Genomic DNA, 11,446 nt, shown 5'->3' with positions numbered 1-11,446 from the left:
GGTGGGGAGGTGGCCTGGCACAGAGAAGTTGTGGCTGCCCCATCCCTGCAAGTGGCCAAGGCCAGGCTGGAGGTCTATTAGAAGGTGTCCCTGCCTGGGGCAGGGGGTGGAAGGAGATGATCCCTGAGATCCTTTCCAACCCAAACCACTCCAGGATCCCAGGATGATTCCATGCTCTCTCTCTGCATTTCTTTGGCATCATTTCCTCTCAAAAACAACATCTGCGATTTAGTTGATTGCTAAAGCCATCATTTTAAAATCATCTCAGGAATCCAAAGGGACTGGAAAACACTTCATTAAAACTGACTTATTAGGAAATGGTTTGAACCAAGAGAATTAAAATCAGGACAAGAGCCTTAAAAAAATTAAAATGAGGACAAGAGCCCAAGAGAATTAAAATCAGGAGAAATTCACGTTATTCCCCCCCCGCACACCCCGGGACAGACGGGAGGCCGCGAGTCCCGCCCTGCCGCCGGAACCGGCCCTTAACTCGAGCAGGGCGCGCTGCACCGGCACGAGAGCCACTGCGCATGCGTCGCCGGTCCCTCTCCTGCCTGCCCTTACTTACCACGTGATCGCCGGCGTCTTGCCAACGACTGCGCATGCGCCCCCCCCCCCCCACCCCGCCGCCCGACCGCCCGGCTTCGCTTTCTTACTGCGGCTCCCCCTCCACTTTTCCGGCTCCCTGGGGTTCCCTCACCCACATTTCGGGGTCCCCTTCTCACATTTTAGGGGTGATGACCCCGCAATTTACGGTTCGGGGGGGGGGGGGGAGGAGAGGAAACGGGGTGCCCAAGAAGGGGTTTCTTTTTTTTTTTTTTCTCTCTTATTTCATTTTCATTTTATTTCCTTTTTAGTTTTTTTGCCTTTTTTTTTAAATTTTCTTTTTTATATTTCCTTCTTTACTTCGTTTATTTTTTATTCTCTTTATTTTTCATTTTCTCTCCCACTGCTCCCCAGTAACACCCAGTGCTCCCCAACAACCCTCAGTAACACCCAGTGCTCCCCAGTACACCCCAGTAACACCCAGTGCTCCTCAACAACCCCCAGTAACACCCAGTGCTCCCCAAAAATTGACCCAAAACCGACCCAAATCACCCCAAAAGCTGACCCAAAACTGACCCCAAAACCTGACCCCAATCATCCCAAAAGCTGACCCAAAACTGACCCCAATCATCCCAAAAGCTGACCCAAATCACCCCAAACAATGACCCCAAACTGACCCCAAAAACTGACCCAAATCATCCCCAAAACTGACCCAAAACTCTGCATTTCTTTGGCATCATTTCCTCTCAAAAACAACATCTGCGATTTAGTTGATTGCTAAAGCCATCATTTTAAAATCATCCCAGGAATCCAAAGGGACTGGAAAACACACAGAAATCATTCCTGCACCCACCAAAGCATTAGGAATTGGAACCCGATTCCCTCATCTCTCTCCTTGTTCTTCTTGGCTGGAAAACCTGATGATCCCCACTGGCTGTTTTTAGGCTGCTTTTCTTCCACAGCTCCTTTCCTCCCGGCTGAAACCTCCTGGCATCTTCAGGCCTTATCTGGAGGGAAGCCCCTCTGAAGTATTTCCTCTCGTGGCAATTCTGTGGGATGAAGAAGTAAAAAAAGCACATCAAGAGCTCCTTCTACCCCCTTCCCTCGCAAACACCCTCCCAGCTTGTCCTTGGCAGCTCCATCCCCCCGGCAGCGGCACCCGACGCTTCGGCTCCGCTGGGAAAGGGACAGCAAGTGCAGAAGCAAGTTCAGGTCTGGGCAGGGGCTCCCTGGGGAACGGCACTTCAGTGCTTTAGTCCGTGGCCTTTCCTGCTGCCCTCCCTCCTGGAGGCAGAGGATGACCCGTCCCTTGTTTCTCCCACGCTGGCAGACCCAGGTCCTGCTCCTTTGGCCCCACTTTTCTTGGCAGACCCGGCATCATTTCCCAGGGTCCCCAGAAAACTTCTGCACTTGACCCACTGCTAAGTGCAGAGCACAGGGCGAGGGAAGGCCAAATTTCTCGGCACCCACCCCCTGGAATTTCCCTCCTCCGCAGCACGCTCCCGTTCCCGCTGTCTCTGGAGGTGCCCGCACGAGTCCTCCTTCTCCCAGCACCTCAGAGAATGTCCTTTTCACCCAGGTCCTGCTTACCGTCGTCCAACAAAACACGCTGACAACATTTTTCACGATGCCAGTGGAGAGCTATTAGAGCACACTGCACAGGGAAGCTGAGCCTGCCCCATCCCTGCAAGTGTTCCAGGCCAGGCTGGACGGGACTCGCAGCAACCGGGGACAGTGGAAGGTGTCCCTGCCCACGGAAGACAGGCTGGCCTTTGAAGGTCCCCTTCAAACCAAATCGCTCTGGGATTCCCCTCCAAAATCACTCCCAAAGAGACACAGCAACCAAAGCAGAGGGACTGCACTCCCAGCTTTTCTTACCTGCAGGCACACACAGCACAGCACGTTGGACATAAAAGCCACAGGGTTAGTCCTGCCAGAGGCGTCCGGCACACCCACGGCGACCGAAGGGAAAGAGGGAGCCTGGGAACACGGAGTAAAAGACACCTTAATTAGGACTACCCTGAGCCATAGCCAGGTCATTCCCACAGACAGCTTCACCGTCCAGTCGTCCAAAAAGCACTCACCGAGGCCTCAGGTAGGATGGTTCCTGACGCTGACCAGGTGAATACCTCCCTGGAAGCCCGCTCTGCTCCTGCCAGGCACTGGGGCTCACCCAGAGGGGCTTTGCCAAGCATCCAAGGGAAATTAAAATTACAGCCTGGGCAAAGGCGCTTCCCGCAGGACCGCTCCTGGCCAAGGCCACCGGTCCGTGCAAGTCAGACCACTGACCACCCAGGGCTGGGGATTTTCAGGGGCACGCTTCCAGCTTTTATTCTCCAGAAACTCCAGTTCTTCCTGGCACCGCTTGCCAGAAAGTCTTCCCCTGTTGGAAGAGGTCACTTAGTCTTTCGAGGGGCCAGATTGCCAAAGCCCGGCCAGTCCGTTCCCACGAGGAAAGGTAGCTTTGTCTTGTACAAGATACTGGGGGGGAGACACAAAAGTTTAATTTAAAAGAACTGCCTAGAATAGAAAGCAATTCAAACATAAGTCAGACAAGACTCGTGCAAAACTGAATTACATTGGACTTCAAAGGAGAATTCTTTCCCTCTGCACCTCAGAGAACCCCAATTTTCACCCAGGTCCCGCTTACCATTGTCACACAAAACGTGCTGACAAAATTTTTCAGGATGCCAGTGGAGAGATATCAGAGCACACTGCACAGGGAAGCTGAGCCTGCCCCATCCCTGCAAGTGTTCCAGGCCAGGCTGGACGGGACTCGCAGCAACCGGGGACAGTGGAAGGTGTCCCTGCCCACGGAAGACAGGCTGGCCTTTGAAGGTCCCCTTCAAACCAAATCGCTCTGGGATTCCCCTCCAAAATCACTCCCAAAGAGACACAGCAACCAAAGCAGAGGGACTGCACTCCCAGCTTTTCTTACCTGCAGGCACACACAGCACAGCACGTTGGACATAAAAGCCACAGGGTTAGTCCTGCCAGAGGCGTCCGGCACACCCACGGCGACCGAAGGGAAAGAGGGAGCCTGGGAACACGGAGTAAAAGACACCTTAATTAGGACTACCCTGAGCCATAGCCAGGTCATTCCCACAGACAGCTTCACCGTCCAGTCGTCCAAAAAGCACTCACCGAGGCCTCAGGTAGGATGGTTCCTGACGCTGACCAGGTGAATACCTCCCTGGAAGCCCGCTCTGCTCCTGCCAGGCACTGGGGCTCACCCAGAGGGGCTTTGCCAAGCATCCAAGGGAAATTAAAATTACAGCCTGGGCAAAGGCGCTTCCCGCAGGACCGCTCCTGGCCAAGGCCACCGGTCCGTGCAAGTCAGACCACTGACCACCCAGGGCTGGGGATTTTCAGGGGCACGCTTCCAGCTTTTATTCTCCAGAAACTCCAGTTCTTCCTGGCACCGCTTGCCAGAAAGTCTTCCCCTGTTGGAAGAGGTCACTTAGTCTTTCGAGGGGCCAGATTGCCAAAGCCCGGCCAGTCCGTTCCCACGAGGAAAGGTAGCTTTGTCTTGTACAAGATACTGGGGGGGAGACACAAAAGTTTAATTTAAAAGAACTGCCTAGAATAGAAAGCAATTCAAACATAAGTCAGACAAGACTCGTGCAAAACTGAATTACATTGGACTTCAAAGGAGAATTCTTTCCCTCTGCACCTCAGAGAACCCCAATTTTCACCCAGGTCCCGCTTACCATTGTCACACAAAACGTGCTGACAAAATTTTTCAGGATGCCAGTGGAGAGATATCAGAGCACACTGCACAGGGAAGCTGAGCCTGCCCCATCCCTGCAAGTGTTCCAGGCCAGGCTGGACGGGACTCGCAGCAACCGGGGACAGTGGAAGGTGTCCCTGCCCACGGAAGACAGGCTGGCCTTTGAAGGTCCCCTTCAAACCAAATCGCTCTGGGATTCCCCTCCAAAATCACTCCCAAAGAGACACAGCAACCAAAGCAGAGGGACTGCACTCCCAGCTTTTCTTACCTGCAGGCACACACAGCACAGCACGTTGGACATAAAAGCCACAGGGTTAGTCCTGCCAGAGGCGTCCCACGGCGACCGAAGGGAAAGAGGCAGCCTGGGAACACGGAGTAAAAGACACCTTAATTAGGACTACCCTGAGCCATAGCCAGGTCATTCCCACAGACAGCTTCACCGTCCAGTCCCACAAAAAGCACTGACCTCCCAGGGCCTCAGTTAGGATGGCTCCTGACGCTGACACCTCCGTTTGCCCCGGGGGGTCAAGAATAACATGCCTGGGAAGAAGTCACCCCCAACAACAAAAAGGGAAAATTAGTGAAGCACGGGGTCCTCTTCTGACTAGATTGCCACCAGCATTCCAGAGCAGATGACACGACTGTTCTGTTACAGACGAGAAAAGCCTGTTCTCCCAAACAAACAGCGAGGAGATTTATGGGCACGCCTGAACATTTCCTGTGAGGAACTTTTTGTAACTAAGGAGCAGGTGCTGTCTTGAGTTGAAGGCATCAATTTGACAGACACTTAGGACAGCAAACTCTTCAGCAGAGCAATTAACTGCAGCCTATTTGAACAGCAGGGGAGAGAAAACGACAGTCGAAGGGAAGACAAGAAAAGCAGAACTGGAATCAGCAGACTTTTCTTCCATCTCTCCCGAGGAAGTCTAGTTTGTCTGTTCTAATAATTCTATGCCCTTTTCTACATGAAACTTAGAGCAAGGCTGAAAAAACAACTAGAAAACACGGAGAGAAGCTTTTTAGAATTTCACGTGATTTTCCCAAACCGATGCCAGAAAAGCAGAACTCGGTAGAATGTACTCACCTCGAGGCCTTTGGTCTTTTCTTCCCTAAGCTTCGTCACCTGATTGAAAAAGCAGAGTAGACTCGGTATTTAGGCTCCCAACAGGAAAACTTCCCCTTCATTTCCTAAAAGAAACTACATTAATCTGCACAGCTGCAGGCGCGTGTCCAGCTGTTAAAGCCTTTCAGCTTTTCGGAGGGTGAGAATGCCCTGCTAAGGAAGGCTGAAAACTGCTCGGAGCCTGCCCAGGTCCAAGAGCCCCTTGATTTTGTCTGTGTTCCAGTCCCGGGCTAAAGAAAGGGCAGAAGAAGCGCAGTTGTTCCTTGCCTCTTCCCTAAGAGGTTCGGCCAGGTGCTGGGCCAGCCCGGGCACTCCGGGGGAAGGCCGGCAGTGCCCAAGCAGCGCCGCTTTGCCAGGGGCGTCGCTTGCAAGAGCGCCGCCGAGCGCCGGGCCCTGCCTCACAGTCGCCGCCTGGCGGACACGGCCGGGAGCGGTACTGCAGCCGCGCGCCTCCCCCCCCCCCCCCCCCTCCTTGGCGAGACCCGCGGCGCCTTTGGACGCGCCCAGCTTACCCCGGGGTCGATCTCCGTCGAATCTGCCGCCGTGGGTCGCTTCCGGGGGGGGAAGGCGGCGGCGCAGCCCCGATAGCATCTCCAGGGCACGGCGGGAGCGAGCGGGGCAGAAGCGGGGGCAGGGGCGGGAGCGGGAGCGGAGCGGGGCGAGAGGGCGGCGCGACGTGCGCGCCATGCGGTCCTCGCGCGCCGCGGCCCCGAGACGGGGGCTGCCGGCGCCGGTGCCTGCCGCCGCCCACGAACCTGCCGCCCGCGCCCGGCGCCGCCGAGCGCCCCGCCCTGTCCCCGCAGCGGGAAGCAGCGCGGCGAGACGGCGCTGCGGGCGCGGGGTGGGGGTCCGGGTCGCGGCGGAAGCCTCTCGCCGCCATCTTTAGTGTGGTCGTTCCGGTCCTGGCGGCGCCATCTTTACTGTGGGCTTGGCGAACTTCCGGGCCGGGGCCGCCATCTTTAGTGTGGTCGTTCCGGTCCTGGCGGCGCCATCTTTACTGTGGGCTTGGCGAACTTCCGGGCCGGGGCCGCCATCTTTAGTGTGGTCGTTCCGGTCCTGGTGGCGCCATCTTTGCTATGGGCTTGGCGGACTTCCGGGCCGGGGCCTTGGAGGACTTCCGGTCGCTCACTACTTCCGGTGACCGAGTTTACCCAAATTAGCGTCCCTCCTCGCTAATTTCTGCGCTTTCACCCCAAGAAATCTTCACGTTATTCCCCCCCCGCACACCCCGGGACAGACGGGAGGCCGCGAGTCCCGCCCTGCCGCCGGAACCGGCCCTTAACTCGAGCAGGGAGCGCTGCACCGGCACGAGAGCCACTGCGCATGCGTCGCCGGTCCCTCTCCTGCCTGCCCTTACTTACCACGTGATCGCCGGCGTTTTGCCAACGACTGCGCATGCGCTGTTCAAAATTTTTTCAATGCAGTTCCTGTTTTCCGTCAGCAGGTGGCAGTATTTCATCTCAAATATATGTGCAATTCTTTTTCTCTGTCACCAGGGGGCACTGTTGCTATGCGATTTTTTACTTATGGCATTTTTTTTTTGTTTTATAACCGTATTTGTTCGTGTAGTTCTTTTGGGAAATCGGATAATTGGCTTGTGATTGCTGGTGGTTTGAAAATTTACTTGTGTAATTAGGCTCTTCTCCTGGTTTTAATTCTCTAGGCTCTTCTCCTAAGAGAATTAAAATCAGGAGAAGAGCCTAAAAAAAAAATGAAAATCAGGGGAAGAGCCTAAAAAAAATGAAAATCAGGAGAAGAGTCTAAAAATATAAAAATCAGGAGGAGAGCCCAAGAGAATTAAAATCAGGAGAAGAACCTAAGAGAATTAAAATCAAGAGAAGAGCCTAAAAAAATTACAATCAGGAGAAGAGCCTAAAAAAATTAAAAACAGGAGAGGAGCCTGAAAAAATTAAAATCAGGACACGAGACTAATACAATAAAAATCAGGAGAGGAGCCTAAAAAAATTAAAATCAGGAGAGGAGCCTGAAAAAATTAAAATCAGGAGAGGGGACTAAAAAAATTAAAATCAGGAGAGGGGACTAAAAAAATTAAAATCAGGAGAGGGGACTAAAAAAATTAAAATCAGGAGAGGGGACTAAAAAAATTAAAATCAGGAGAGGAGCCTAAAAAATTAAAATGAGGAGAAGAGCCTAAAAAAATTAAAATCAGGAGAGGAGCCTGAAGGAATTACAATCAGGAGAGACCCAGAACTCACCCAAGTCTCCCCAAAAAACTACCAGAAACTGATTCAAATCTCCCCAAAAATGACCCAGAACTCACCCAAATCTCCCCAAAAAGTGACACAAAAACTGATCCAATTCACTCCAAAAATTGATCCAGAACTGACCCAAAACTGGCCCAAATCACCTCAAAAACTAACTCCAAATTGGCCCAAAACCTGACCTAAAAATGCAAAAAACCCCCCCCAAAACTGACCCAAAATGATACAAAATCAGCCCCAGATATGACCAGAAACTGACCCCAAAACCCCAAAACACTGACACCAAGACTCACCCAAATCTCCCCAAAAAAATGACCCAAAGATCAGCCCAATCACCCCAAAAAATGACCAGAAACTGACCCAAAATTACCACAAAAATAAACCCAAAACTCACCCAAATCATCCCGAAAAATGACCAGAAACTGACCCAAATCTCCCCCAAAAATGACCAGAAACTCACTAAAAATAACCCCCAAAAATGATCAGAAACTGACACAAATCTCCCCAACAAATGACCCAAACTTTATTTCTTTTCTTAGCAACAAATCCCTTCCTTTGCTCCCCTCTGGCCCTGCCCACACGGCCCCAGTTCAGCTCTCAGTGAGTTCTTGCTTCTGGGCAGCGACTCCTCTGCCTCTTGCTGGGGCGGCAGCAGCTCCTGTGCCGGCAGGGAGAGGGACCCCGAGCCAGGAGAGGGACCCCGAGCCAGGAGAGGGACCCCGAGCCACGAGAGGGACCCCGAGCCACGAGAGGGACCCCGAGCCAGGAGAGGGACCCCAGAGCCCCTACAGAGACCCCAGAGCCATTATAGGGACCCCAGAGCCACGATAGAAACCCCAGAGTCCCTACAGAGACCCCAGAGCCATTATAGGGACCCCAGAGCCACGATAGAAACCCCAGAGTCCCTACAGAGACCCCAGAGCCATTATAGGGACCCCAGAGCCCTCCAGAGCCCCTATAGAGACCCCAGAGCCCCTATAGAGACCCCAGAGCCATTACAGGGACCCCAGAGCCCTCCAGAGCCCCTTGCTGGGTCACAGCCCCTCTTCTCCCGCCCAAACCCACCTTTCTGGCTGCAGCTGCTTTTCTTCTCTGGCTCCCCCTTCCTTCCCCAGGGAGCTTTGCCTTGTTCTTTGGCCAGGCTCCAGCTGCAGCTCAAGGGCAAAGCTGCAACTACAATTCCCCCTTCGGGTTTTTCACCTGAAAAACAAAGGCTTGGGCCAAACTCTGACCAGTCACTCGCTGAACACGAGACATCAAACAGGGCACACAGAATAAAATGCATCCAACTCTAAATCATGTTACAATGACTGTCCACCCCAATCCAGCACTGACATTAAAAACCTTCAAGCAATCAAAAAGACCTCCAAACATCCCTTAGATAGAGAAAAGCACACCAGGAACGAATGCAAAAAGAAAAATTCCAAACAATGCTCAATTAAATAACCATGGACTGATATAAAACATGTTTAGGGAACTTAAACCACTTCTTCCCATTATTCTCCATCAGAAATTACCCTTATTTAAGTTCTCCTTTTAACACTTCATTAAAACTGACTTATTAGGAAATGGTTTGAACCAAACTTCATAACTTGATGACTCCAGGGTTTGTGCTCCTTGACTTTGGCCTGAAGGGGTTTGGAACACAGGCTTTGTTCTGGAGAGCTTTTCCCCAATCTACAAACCCTTCTGCAAATGGGACTCCCTTCCCTCAGGGTTCGGTGGCCTCTGGTTTTCCTGAAGGCTGGGGGGGATCTGGGAGCCAAATCCCAAGGGATCCAGCCCAGCTCTGCACACACACACACACACATTTCCAGCTGGTCACAGTCTCACGGGGGCCACCACCACTCAGCACATTTGCACACAAACAGCCCTCTGAGTTCCTGGCACTGGGTCTGATGGACTAAGAAATGATCAGTCTGGTGGTTTGCCCTCAGAGGAGTAAGATCCAATGATGCATTTCTATTTTCATGACAATATAACCTGGAAAACACAAACATATTTCTGCTTCATGTGCAATTTAAAATTCAAAGACACAGAAACATTCCTAGAGTTCAAGTCCCCAGGTTTGGTTCCAAATGTCACTCGGTCCCCCTGGGACAAGAACAGTGGCACACACGGACTCAACAGCCCTGCACAAGCCCAGGAGTGGGGGGGAAATATCCTTGAGAGCACTGCTGCATTTCAAAAAGAAGTCAGTCACATCAACTCTGTAACAAATAAAAAAGAGAAGCCAAAATAAATAACTGTAGACAGGGTATACCAATAAGAAAAAACTAAGAATAAAGGCATCTATTTGAAGTACAAAGAGTTTGGGAGACACCATTTGTTTGCCACAAAGCCTTTATTTTGTTGGCTCTTCTATAGTTAGAACCCAAACCTTACCCTCCCACAAAAAGCAGAAAACCTCTTCAGAGAGTTAGGAGATGGAGTCAGTTTGGATTAATGGGAAGAACATCTCTGGAGACAAAATAAAGCAGAGAAAATAACCCCATCCTCAACAACAGAGCTGCCTCCCCACTGCCTGCCCCTGGACACTTGCTCTGGGGGTGACAGAGCCTGAAGTCTCCTGCCTAGTCCTGGGCAATACTTCCTGGGGACCACAGCACCACTGAGTTCCTAAAAATATCACAGGTTGGGCAGGTGCTTGGATTTTGTCTGGATTAACTCCCCTTCTTCCTTTCCAGGTGCTGCCCTACTCATTGTAATGGTGCTTGTACTCCCTGAGCCATTCCCTCCCCCATCCAACCATCCCTTGTGCCCTCTCTGACAAGGACAGTGGGTCCAGGTGTTCTGCCACGCTCCCAGGGCACAGGGGGGGACTGTGGAGCCACCCTCGAGGGGGGAAACGTGCCCTGCCTGCCCTGCCCAGGGAAAGGGAACTGCCCCAGTGCTCCCCAGCACAAGGCACCCTTGGAAATATCCACTGCAATGGGACACTCAGGGACAGCAACAAGCACTGCACGAGGCTGCTCTGGCACAGGACCAATTTTAGCCTCAGCTTTTCTCTGGACCACTTCACTTTGTTTGCCACCTCATCCTGCAGTCAGAACTTGCTGTCCTTGCAACCTTTCAGGGTGACCAAAAATGAGAGAGGCCTCTGCTCCAGCACCCACAAGGGCCTGATCCATCTGACAGGATCCATTTTTCCAGGGAATTCAAAGCTCCACCTGAGGACTAGGGTCTTTTCTCACCCATCCCTGTGCTGCAGCTTGGCCTCCATCTCACTGTGCTTTCAGTTCCCTCCATGGTTGAACACTGGCAGCCCTGGCCCTGGGCGGAGCTCGGCATCCTGATCCCATCCCTCCTGGCCCCCGGAACCGCTGACTCAGCAATGGGGGGCCCTCCATTGCCAAGGGCACGGGCCCGGCGGGGCTCACGGGGGGAGCAGGAGGGCGAAGGCTCCAGCCCTGCTGCTACAACCTTCCACCACTACAGCCAACAGAGGAGCCTCTCCAGCCCTGCCTCCCAAGGCATCCTCAACAAACCCAGCCCAGCTCCACAGGACAAACTGCTCCCTGTCTGCCCAGGCCAGTCTAATCCCAGAGGCTCCCAGGGTCATGCAAAACAACTGCCCAGGAGATCAGAGACCCCAGTCCATCTCTTCCTAGCACAGGTTTGGGTTAGTTTGGCAAACAGACCAACTGAGGAATTCCCCAATGTTTTCCCAGTTTGACCCCTGTCACACCAATCACCTTAACACTGCCAGTCCATAATTCTCATTCTGCTGTGTTCAGGACTGAGGAAATTGTACTTGTGTCTGAGCAGGACATGTGCAAACCAAATGCTGGGGACTGGAACACACACCTGGCACTCCTGCAGCTC

At 52.7% G+C, this 11,446-nt stretch overlaps 1 long non-coding RNA gene across 2 annotated transcripts; it reads right to left on the bottom strand.

Moving 5' to 3' along the window:
- Window positions 1–1,271: 1,271 nt before the first annotated feature.
- LOC127464612 (uncharacterized) lies at window positions 1,272–7,063 on the bottom strand. 2 transcript variants are annotated; one of them, XR_007901481.1, is made up of 9 exons: window positions 5,912–7,063; window positions 5,361–5,399; window positions 4,743–4,816; window positions 4,545–4,638; window positions 3,691–3,989; window positions 3,485–3,586; window positions 2,631–2,929; window positions 2,425–2,526; window positions 1,272–1,595 (listed from the first exon to the last, which is right to left on the bottom strand). It is a non-coding gene; the product is annotated as an uncharacterized LOC127464612 (long non-coding RNA). The 2 variants fall into 2 exon arrangements; XR_007901482.1 differs by lacking the exons at window positions 3,485–3,586; window positions 3,691–3,989 and having other exon boundaries at window positions 5,912–7,056.
- Between the last annotated feature and the right edge of the window lie 4,383 nt (window positions 7,064–11,446).

The sequence above is a fragment of the Manacus candei genome, unplaced genomic scaffold (genome assembly GCF_025592945.1).
Source record: "Manacus candei isolate 608988 ecotype Guabito, Panama unplaced genomic scaffold, ASM2559294v1 h1tg000242l, whole genome shotgun sequence".
In the NCBI taxonomy this organism is placed as follows: Eukaryota; Metazoa; Chordata; class Aves; order Passeriformes; family Pipridae; genus Manacus; species Manacus candei.
Note: the sequence above shows the minus strand (reverse complement) of the source record. Positions and strands in the feature narration are given on the sequence as shown.